Raw genomic sequence first — 10,748 nt, forward strand, 5'->3', positions numbered from 1 at the left:
GAATTTGCTGTTCGATACCATCCCTCCCAGCTTTCCAAAAAATCATTTTCTGGAATACAGAGAGAGATGCACTCTTTATTTTTATAGAAAACAAGTGTTCTTGGTTTTATGATCATATAACCCTGGACCTGTTATGTTTTTTCATGTAATGCATTTACATTAGAAACTCCATAAAGGAGTACTTGTCAAGAGAAAACACAGCTGGTGCCCAATTACAGAGGTGACTGGGACTAATCGGCCAGTGGAGCTCTTAATTAAGCTGGACCCCAAACTGCAGGAGAGACAGCTGCTGAGGAACCATCGGGGCGCCACATACTTCCCTAAAGGCAGTGAATGAGAAGGGCAGAAGGTTTTCTTCAAGGGGCAGAGTTGGTGATTTCAGTGACCTCTGAATTTAAGATTTAAAGGCTGGCTTTGTAAAAGCTGATGCCTTATTTTGGCTCAGTCCTTTCCCTAAGAGGAAGCTCGACTCGACTCAGGTTTCAGCTCCTGTGTTATTTGTCATCACTAGACCCTGGAAATTTCCAGAAGGGGAAGGGAGATGGTCAACTTCAGGAAGTCCTTCAGTGATGAACTGTCTGCACTTCTCCCCTGCATGGCCATCTTCAGATAACTGCTTCTTCTTTACCAGCCTGCCATCGACAACACCTCGCTCTCGCCCACTCTGGCCCATCTCTGCTGCCTTCTCTGCTCCTCCTCCCACACTGCCCTCTAGACCCCATTTGCACCAGATACCCTTTACTGAAAGCCTGGATGCTTTGTGTACCTATCTCCAGACCTTAAGTGGAACCTATATCCCTTGCTCTCTCTGTGGAGATGGCCCATTTTTCTATATCCCCCAACCTCAGGGTCAAGAAGCAAGATCAATTTCTTCTTTGTCCCCGAGTTCTACTTAACCTTAATCCTTTGCCCTCTGTGACACACACGCACACACAACCTACCAGGCAATTGTTAGCCACGTTTGGGAGGAGACGTTGTACCTGCTATGCGCTGAGTAGTTGCTGTGTATGTGTATTTGTAAGGTAGGATGAAGTGTGGTCTAGGGGCCTGTGGCCTGAGGATCTCCTGGGGACTTCTCAGAAATGCAAATTCTCAGGCCACCCCAAGCCTCTAGGGGAGGGGGCCCAACAACTTGCTTTAAGAAGCCCCCCAAGGGGTTCTAATGTGCTCATCCATGTTGGAGAACCGCTGGTTAGCATGTAAGAGAATGGGCTCTAAAGCCCATCTACCTGAATTCAAATCCCACTTCCAACACACACTGGCATGTTACCTTGGCCAACTGCTGTGCTAGATGCTTCTTTTCCTCATCTGTATGGTGGGAATAAAAATGGTCCTACTCTGTAGTGTGTCCCAAGAGAAGCGAAGCAGCTGTAGATCTACAATGTTTAGAACAGTGTCTAGCATGTAATAAGCTCTCATGAATGGTGAACTATTTTAGGACTATTGGAAATTTTATCAGACCCCTGGTCCTAGGTTGTTTGCATCTGGTTGTGTTCATCTATGTCTTTTTGGTGGCTCTTCTCCATCGGGTGCTTCTCCAGCTTTCCAGTGCAGAGGAAGTTGGGTTTCCACACACATCTTTCTTAGAGGTCTTATACTTCATGTTTCCATGTTTGACTATTTGAAAATAGCTTCTAAACCTCATCTCCTGGTAAAGTGGACAGCCGAGGAATCCTCCCATAGATCCCCATTCTTCCCCAGGAATGGAAGCTGGCTCCATCTGCCAGAGCCTTTGACCTCAGTCCTAGGGACCCTCATCCTCACTCCACTCCAGCCATCCCCATTCAGAGTCACACCTGGCTCTTATCTGGATTGGCTGCTGCTCCACCCCTGAAATTTCAAATTGCAGGGTCCCATTCTCCAACACTTTCCTCCCTCTCATCACTCCAGAGCTCTCCTCATCCTGGTTCTTGGATCTCCTCCTGAATATCAGGCTCTAGACCTTCCTCTCTCCTTTTATTCCTAGCCTTTCAGACTTTCCTGGCTTCTTATCCTTGCCATGACTCTTCTCCAGCCACACTGGACAGATAGTATGAGCAAGAAATCAACTTTTCTGTTTGTCAACCACTTAAAATGGTTTTTGTTTTTGTTTTAGATTCCTGCAGCATGACATGTCTCATCCTTACTGAGGCAACTGCACTCCAGGTGGGTGTGAAGATGAAAGGAGTTCGTGTGAGCAGAGGGCACCAGGCCCAGGGCCTGCCCTGTGATTATTGCTCTGGGAATATTAGCTATTACTCTGACCACCAGAAACCATATGGCCCATGTCATTACTTTGTGATGTGTCTGCAAATCCCCAATTGAACTGCTATACACTAGTGATTCTAAACTGTATCCTTTATCTTCCCACCAAAACCCTGGCCTTTGTTGGGAAAATAGAAGCAATCAGGTAGAACTTTTCCAATCACTGTTCTCTAAATCTACAAGTTTCAACCTCCTCCTGTTTTAGAGGTAGTTGGTTTCTGGGGTTGTGCTCCTGACCACTGAAATTGGAGGACAGTAGGAGTGGTTTCTAAGACTGGGAAAGGCTGAGCATCCATCCAACCATCCAACCGCCCATCCATCCATCCATCCATCCATCCATCATAAATACCTAGCAGGAAGGGGCCTGGAGCCTGGAGAAATGTGATTTGAAGATGAAGAGAAGATTGAGGTCTCAAGGGATAACCAGGCTGGACTTCTTTTCTTTCTAAATCAGCACTTCCTATGCCATCTCCTGCCCGCCCACCCAGGTACATGGAGTGGTCAAAGGTGGGCAGTGGGAGGACTGGACTGAAGGTCCCACTCTAGGCATCCTGTCACCACCTGGGTATGTGACGAAAGGCAAAAAGGCCAGTGAGGAGGCCGTGAAGAAAGCCTGAGGAAGGTGGTGGAGTGGGGGATACCCCTTCGAGCTTCTGTTACTCTCCTGGGCTATGTGAGCAACTGACAGAACAAGAAAGGCCTGTGCACTTCCCCCATCTCCAGGCAGGCTTCTTTACAACCCCAGGCAGACAGACAAACAGATGGTGATGTTTTCCTTTCCAGACAGCATCCTCAGCAGCTGCCACTGACTCAGCCTCTCCACCTCTGTCTGGGTGCGGTAGGCAGGCAGCTTGATCCCCAGGGTTGACAGTGTACGTGGCACGAGGTGTCAAGTCACAGACATCTGCAGACGTGGAGACCTTTGATTTTTGCCCAAGGCCCAGGACGTTTGCTTCAAGGCCAGGACTCTCCTTCACCTGTCACTCAGCCTCACCAGCCAGCTCTGGACCCCAATAACCATCAGCCCCCTTCGTGGACATGCAGATGGAGAGTCCTTGGAGGCACAGCAGGTCTCAGCTGAAAGGGTGCTAGAGATTGGCCAGCATTCCCCCTTGAGGAGAAAAAAAAACCATGTGTCCCTTCTGGAGAAACCTGGTAGTCCCAGGTGCAGCCCCTGCTGAACTAAGTAGGCAGAAAACCCCAGATGCCCCATATTTCTGGTCAAAGAAAATGCTTTAGTATGTAGTATTAATACATTTGCCTTTATACCCATGCCATTGCAAAGTGTAATTGTGCACATACACACGCACACACACACACACACACGTGTGTGTATGTATACATGTATATGTGTATTTATGTCGATATTTATATATGGGGACAGGGGCCCATGAAGCCACAGGTGCCTAAAAAGCCTATGTAAGTCCCATTGCAGCCCTGCCCTGCACCTCTTGGGGGCTGTTCCCTCATCTGGAAAGCGCAGGTCACGGCAGCATCGACACCGTGGACCATGGCTGTGCCCCGGCTCTCCCTGAGCTAGCTCTCACCTCTGCCCTTCCAGGTTCACCGAGGTGGGAAGGCTCCCACGGAACATAACATCCAGTCCCTTCACGTCGCATCAAGGCCTCTCTCTGCTGATCCCCCCGAACTCCTACTGCTTTCTCCCAACACAGCTCTCCGGCTAGATGCCCCGAGCCTGGCGCTGACTGTTTCTGGACCAAGCTGAGTGTCCAGGGCAGCATGCCTGTGTATACTCAGGGTGCCCTTTCCTTCGAAAGTACCCCCTCTTCTCTGCCTGGTGGTCTCCGACTCATAGCACCACTGCGTGATTTGTGGGATCCCAGGCAAAATGAAAATGTGGGGCCTCTTGTTCAAAAATTTTAAGAACTTCAAGATGGCAATGCAGAGCCTAAAACCAAGTTCTGAGCTCTTCTGAGCATGGGGCTAGGTGTGACTGCACTAGCTGCCTGCCCAGGGAGCTGGGTCTGCCTCCCTCTCTTCTGAGGTCGACTGGCGTATCACCTGCTCTTTGCAGCTGCCCTTGCTCCCCCAGACAAACAATAGGAAGTCAGTAAATGAAGCATTTCTTATATTCCAGGCCCCATGCCAAGCACTTTACAGCGAAGGTCTTGTTGAACCCCCATCACTGCCCCATGAAGTAGGGAGAAATTTGGTCCCCATTTTGCAGATGGGGAAATAGAGTTTCAGTGAGCAGGTGGCTGAAGTGGCCTTTAAATCAAGGGCTGCCCAAGTCCAGAGCTCATGCTTTCACCGGCTGGACTGTACCAGCCCTTCTGACCCCATGGCCTCTCGAGCTTACCTCTGCCTTCTAATTTCTAAAAGCTCCAGGCCCAGGCCCTGCTCCCTCAGTCCCTGGGTACCCATCGTCCCAGCACCTCTGGCCCCGCAAACATCCCAAGAGGCCAATGCCCCTTCTTCCCAGTCCAGAGTAGCTTCCTGTTTCCTAGGAGACAGACACCTGGGAATTATCTGTCAGCTTTCTCACACTGCCTGTGACCCCAAGACTGGGCTGTGTGGTGTCTGTAGGGTTTCATGAGCCCCATGCCTCACCCCCAGTGCCCGTCTTATTTCAAACGCTCCTTCTCCTTTGCCAGGCCTCAAAGTCCTCCTCACTTACCTGTCTTTTTCTCTAATCTGTCTGACCTGAGGCCATCTTGCCTTATATCTTATCTTATTTTATTTGTTTATTTATTCTTAGAGAGAGAGAGAATCTTAAGCAGCCTCCGCACTTAGTGCAAAACTGACACAAGACTTGATTTCAGGACCCTGAGATCATGACCTGAGCTAAAATCAGGAGTCAGATGCCTAGCCAACTGGGCCACACACGTGCCCTACCATCCTGACTCTTTAAAAATGCAAACCTGATCATGTCTTTCCTCTTATAGATCCTTCTGTGGCTCCCTGTGTTCCGCTGGTCCCATAGCCTGCTACGTGAGACCCTGCCTCTCCTTGACTAGACTCCTCCCACATGATCATGGCTGATTACTTATTTGAAATTCTCGGAGCGAGTCATGCTTTCTCATGCTCCCGTGACTGTGCTCTGATGCTCTCCACCTGAAATGGTCTTCCCAGAACACTTAGAAAACTCCTTCCAACAAGCTGAGACTGATTCAGCCTCACCTCCTCCAGGCAGGCTTCCACACAGGTCCTTCCAAAGGCTGCATAAGGGCTTCTCCTCCTGCACCTGCTGTCCTTGCCCGCCCCATGACTCTCAGAGCCCTCCTTTGGCCCAGCACTAATTTTTGTCTATCTCAGGGTTCGACCCTTTGGAAAGGAGGGACCACATCTAATTCATTTTGTCTTGCTGACCTCTGGCACTTGACTTCCTTTGCGATCTAGAAAGGACTCCGCAGTATTTTCTGAATAAAATCTACAGACGAATGACAGGTGGGCCAAAATGTATCTGACCCTGTTCACCTGCATGGATGACACCAGGGACCCCATTAAAGCGCAAGTGGCCACAGCTCAGCTCTTCACCCAGCAGAAGACAGGTATGCAGGTTAGACTAGGAGCACTGACGACTCTGGAAGGAAGATGGACCACTGGATCGATTGTGCTTGTAGCTTCTGAGGGGAGACTTCCATTCTCATGGAGAGGAGACAGGTAAGTGTACTTAGAGAATGAAGCCAATTGGTTTAAAAACTGAGACCCTAATTTCAGCAAAAAGCAAAAAGTTGTATAAAGACTTAATGTGATATGGTTCAGCTGTCATTCACATGGTCACCTGACTATAAACACTACATTCTAACCAGATAATATGCTGGAACTAGACGGGGAAGCTGGGGGAGGAGGGTGGCTTTGTGGGGAAAGGTATTCAATGCTCTTCCTCCATTGTAGCAGGTCAGTAGGACCCATGTCAGACAGAAAACGAAGAAAGAGATGTTTAAACCCATGATTTAGAAATACAAAGTTAAGGGGTGCCCGGGTGGCTCAGTGGGTTAAGTCTCTGCCTTCAGCTCAGGTCATGATCTCAGGGTCCTGGGATTGAGCCCCACATCGGGCTCTCTGCTCAGCAGGGAGCCTGCTTCCCCCTCTCTCTCTGCCTCTCTGCCTACTTGTGATCTCTCTCTTACTCTGTCAAATAAATAAATTTTTAAAAATTAAAAAAAAAAAAAAAGAAGAAATACAAAGTTAAATACTTGAAGCAGTCTTGGCCGGTGGCTGCCTTTGGGCGGTAAGATTGGAGTGTGTAGGGACTCCGGGTTAGGGAAAGGGCCTTTTAGAACTATCCATCCTTTTGCACTCAGCCCATGCTCTTGGTAAAACACTCATCATTTTGTTAAACATTGTGATTTGAAGGTAGCGATCTGTTGGGAAGCAGGCATCCCTAGCCTATCAGTCTGACTAATCTGAAACAGCACTGTGGGCAGTTCACCCAAGCCCTCCAGCCCTGGAACCGGACTGGGCTGGGTCACCGCGCCTGCCCTTAGTGACCTGACCCCACCCTCCCATGCACCACACCTTGGGCTCTCCCGAGACCGGTCTCCTCCCCTATCTGTAGGCACGACATCTTCCTTGTCTGGGCTTTTGCTCGGGCCCTGCCCTCAGTGTCTGCCAACAGCTCTCCTCCCTTCTGCTCCCTGGCGCCTCCCCCACCACGCTAAGACGACTCGAGACAAGTGCGTTGTTCCCTTCTCCCAGGCCTGCTCTGTAGACATTACGGAGCTTTGATAAGGCTACGCCTGCCTTCCCCTGAGCCTTTACTAGATTCAGGTAGGAAGGCTTGAGGAACCAAAGTCCAGATCTACCGGTACTATTCCTAGTCTCACTGAGTCTGCTTCTTCATCTGGAAACTTGAGATCTTTGGGCCTACTACCCGCCAGGATGTTCGTGAGAGTCGTCTGATGGGCCAGTGTGGGAGAGCGCCTGCCGGCCACCTAGTTCCAGTCCCCTCTTCTCTAGACACTTTCCCCGGACAGCAGCCTCAGGAGCAGCAGGCTAACAGCTCTCAGGTGTGGACAGTGGGACGGCCCTGCCCCGAGTCATGTATCATCTCATTTAATTCCCGCACCAGGGAGCATTATCCCCATTTCACAGATGAGGAGACGAAGGGCTCACGCTGATGAATATACGTATCGCCCCCCCCCACATCAGACCACAAGCAGCTCAGAGGCAGGGAGAACTGCCACCCACGTTCAAAGCCGTGTCATTCACAACAGCCAAAATCTAGAAGCATTCCGTATCCACCGATGGGTGGATGGATAAACCAGTGTCATACGACGTACGATGGAATATTACCCAGCTTCAGAGAACGGAGGAGTTCTGACACGTGCTACAACACGGAGGAAGCTTCGGGAAACAATGCTAAGTGGAATGAGCCTGTCCCCCAAAGACAAACATCGTGTGACTCTGCTGATAGGAAAATGAGTTTCACATTCGTAGACACAAAGTAGCGATGGTGGTTGCCAGGGGCCGGAGGGCTGGAAGAATGGGGACTTGGCGTTTAATGGGTATAGAGTTTCAGTTTGGAAGAGTGAAAAAGCTGTGGGCGTGGATGGTGGAGCTGGCTGTCCTACAGTGGCAACCTACTTGAACTGTGTACCTACGAATGTTAAGATGGTAAGCTGGGTGTTATAGGCTTCACCACAAGAAAATTAAAAAAAAAAAAAAAAAAGATAAAGTTAAGACAGAAGTTAGGATAGGGGTTACCAAGCGCTGGGATGAGAGGGGAAGGATGAATCCTTTTTTAATAGCTACAGAGTTTGCTGTGGAGAGGAAAATGGGTATAGATAGCAGTCATGGTCACACCACACTGCGAATAGTTAAAATGATGCATAATATATTGTGAATATCTCCCCCCCAACACACACACACAGACGAGGCATTGAGCCCCTGTGCCACAATAACTTTTCTACCCCCAGAGTCTCCAGCAGGGCCTGGCACAGAGTGGGCGCTCAGAAGTGTTTCTCAATTCGTAAAAGCTTCTGTTGCGAGTGCCACGGATGTGTGGGACACCCCAGGACACAGAGGGTCAGCGTTACCGACACTGCAATGACACACTGAGAGAGCTGCTATTCATTCCTGGGCATTTTAGATACACATCCTAAGAACTAGCAATTACAAAGTACTTATTCTATGCTAGATACTGTTCCACAAGGTTCCCTGCCTTACAACAATACCTCTGAGATTGTTAGGATTATAATCACTATTTTGTGCCTGAGAAAGCAGAGATACAGGGCAGTGAAATTGCTTGCCAGTGGTCACACAGTCAAACCCGAGTGGAAACACGGACCTGCCCCCAGGGAAGTCTGGTTTGCTCAAGGATCCTGGTCTGGGCTTCTGCAGGGTGCTGTGCTGTCCCTGACTTGTCTGCATTCTCCCCAGCGCTCCCCAGGAGGGCAGACAGCGCACCTTCCAGAGGAGGAGGGAAGTAAGGAGTGGGCTTTGGCCGGGAACCAGCCCAGGCCTGGTTCAAGACCTGGCCTGGGTTTTGTTGATTATGTGACCCTGGAGCAGCGACCGCACCTCTAATCCTCTGGACTCTCACCTGTGCCATCGCCGTAGCAACAGTATCCATCTCACAAGGTTTTTGTGGGGATTAAATAAATTAGTAAGTACACACCTCTTAGTGAGGGTGGTGTTAAGGCGTGGGAAGCACCCACGAGGTGGGAAGCAGGATCGCACTCCCCGACTTCCTGGAATGATCTTGGGCAACTTTGCTTCCTCTCTGCGCCCTGCTGATCTCAGTTATGAAACCGAACTGCTAAAACCAACCCCACAGGTTTGTGGTGAGGATTAAGCCAACACCATGTTTTGTATTTATATCTATTTATAACTCTAGCTCATTCTGCAAAAGTATTCAAGGCAGCTAACGACAATACAGGATTATTTTTAACTTGAAAATGCAGAATTTGGGGCAAAGAGAAAGGGATGGCAAGGGGGGAAAAAGAGGACATGAGGTGATTTTTTTAAAGGGCCCAGCGGCCCTGGCACGGATGAGGCACTCGATGTGTATCTAGCATTATCTTCCGGTGGTAACGTCTGGTCTTGCTGAGTCTGGGGACTCGAGACGCAGGAAGTGACAGCCTTGACTTGGCATGAGAGGTGAGAGGGACTTCACTGGGCTCAGGGAAAGGAAAGTAGAGGGGGGCTTTGTCGGTTGGGGTCCTCCGTCTCCATTCAGAGAAGCTCAGACTTTGTTTGCTTTACACACTGGCCTTCTTTGTAAGATTTCACTTAAAGTGTTCTACGACTTACAGAGGGAGAAGACAAAGGGAAACTATTAAAAAAGGAAAGAAAGGGAAGCAGGAAAGGAAGGAAGGAAGGGGAAGGGGGTGAGCAAGGAAAGGGAAGAAGGAACAAATGGAGAAAAGCACTGGTAAATTTCTTTCGATTTAAAGAGACATACGGAGGCTCAGAGGAAGGCCGTGAAGGCAATTGGCTTCTTCTATCTTTTTGTAGGACTTTTCATACGGAGAAACCCACCCAACACAAAACAAATCCTTTATTAATGGATCTCCAGGCAGCAAACATTCCTGGGGCCCCTCCTACGCTCACACCATCATGCTAGGAACAGGGCTGTGAAAAGACACATTCGTGCCCCAGGAGTTCACAGTCTCGAAGCAGGGTCAGAGGTCCAGAGACCAGAATGAAAGGTGCCACCATAGGCTGAGCCTGTCCATGGGAGAGTCGGCCCCAGTGGAGGGCCCAGGACAGCTTCACAGAGGAGCGTGTGCTGAGCTCAGTCTCCAGAAAAGAGTCGGGTTTTGTTAAGGAGCCTGTGTGAGGAGAAGTTCACCCTGTTTTCCTGATCTCAGCACGCCCTGCATTTTCTGTCACTACTTGTTATTACCTGTTTAACTGTCTTCGTTGCCAGGCTCTCGGTAATCTGTGGGCAGGAACCCTGTCCATTCCCCATGCTGCATCAATACCCCCAGCACAGGAGAAGGAAAGAATGAGGGAAGGAGGAAGGTAGAATCCAGCAGTGGGAAGCAATAGGGTTCCAAGAATTGGGGGTTGTTCTGGATGGTTCTAGGCTTCCACAGATGACTTGAGTCCAATCAGACATTGACAGGATTTTATCCGGTGATGATGATGTCCTGATTTTGGATTCAGAGAATAGGGAACTCTTCATGGTAAAGTTATGGTAGCAGATCTAATGTTGGAGGAATCTGGAATCTCGGGTTTGAATGACCTTCAGGGCCCTTCGGTAACCCCAGGCTCCACTCATCCAACAGATCACGGACCATGTACAATGAACAGGAAAAGTGGTCCCTGTGCCCCAGAGACTTGTCCGTCCTGGCGTCGTAGTTAGCGGCCTTCACTGTCCTGTGGGGCGAGCTATGGAATACATCTTCTGGCCTTACTAGACCACAGCTGTCCATAGTTTTGAGTGTTCACTTTGTAGGATGAGTTTAACTTACTATTAATTTTGTGGACTCTAAAATGTGATAGATCACGGGGCACACTCCAATTTTAGAGATGCCTGAATCAGTATCTTAGAATGTAAGAGCACTGGTACAGGGATCCTTAATTTTTATAAT

The 10,748-nt window shown here is 49.3% G+C and overlaps 1 long non-coding RNA gene across 5 annotated transcripts in view; it reads left to right on the forward strand.

The window, feature by feature from the left end:
* The window catches only part of LOC101681142, a 35,124-nt gene extending 28,889 nt beyond the window's left edge, over positions 1-6,235 (forward strand). For 4 of the 5 annotated variants that reach the window (XR_006601765.1, XR_006601766.1, XR_006601762.1 and 1 more), the window contains one exon: positions 2,096-6,235. This is a non-coding gene — a long non-coding RNA (uncharacterized LOC101681142). The remainder of the gene's footprint in view (positions 1-2,095) is intronic. The other variant, XR_006601767.1, reaches the window with a different exon arrangement.
* The last annotated feature ends 4,513 nt before the right edge of the window (positions 6,236-10,748 follow it).

This window comes from Mustela putorius, unplaced genomic scaffold (assembly GCF_011764305.1).
Source record: "Mustela putorius furo isolate JIRA1106 unplaced genomic scaffold, ASM1176430v1.1 tig00003853_pilon_pilon_pilon, whole genome shotgun sequence".
In the NCBI taxonomy this organism is placed as follows: domain Eukaryota; kingdom Metazoa; phylum Chordata; class Mammalia; order Carnivora; family Mustelidae; genus Mustela; species Mustela putorius.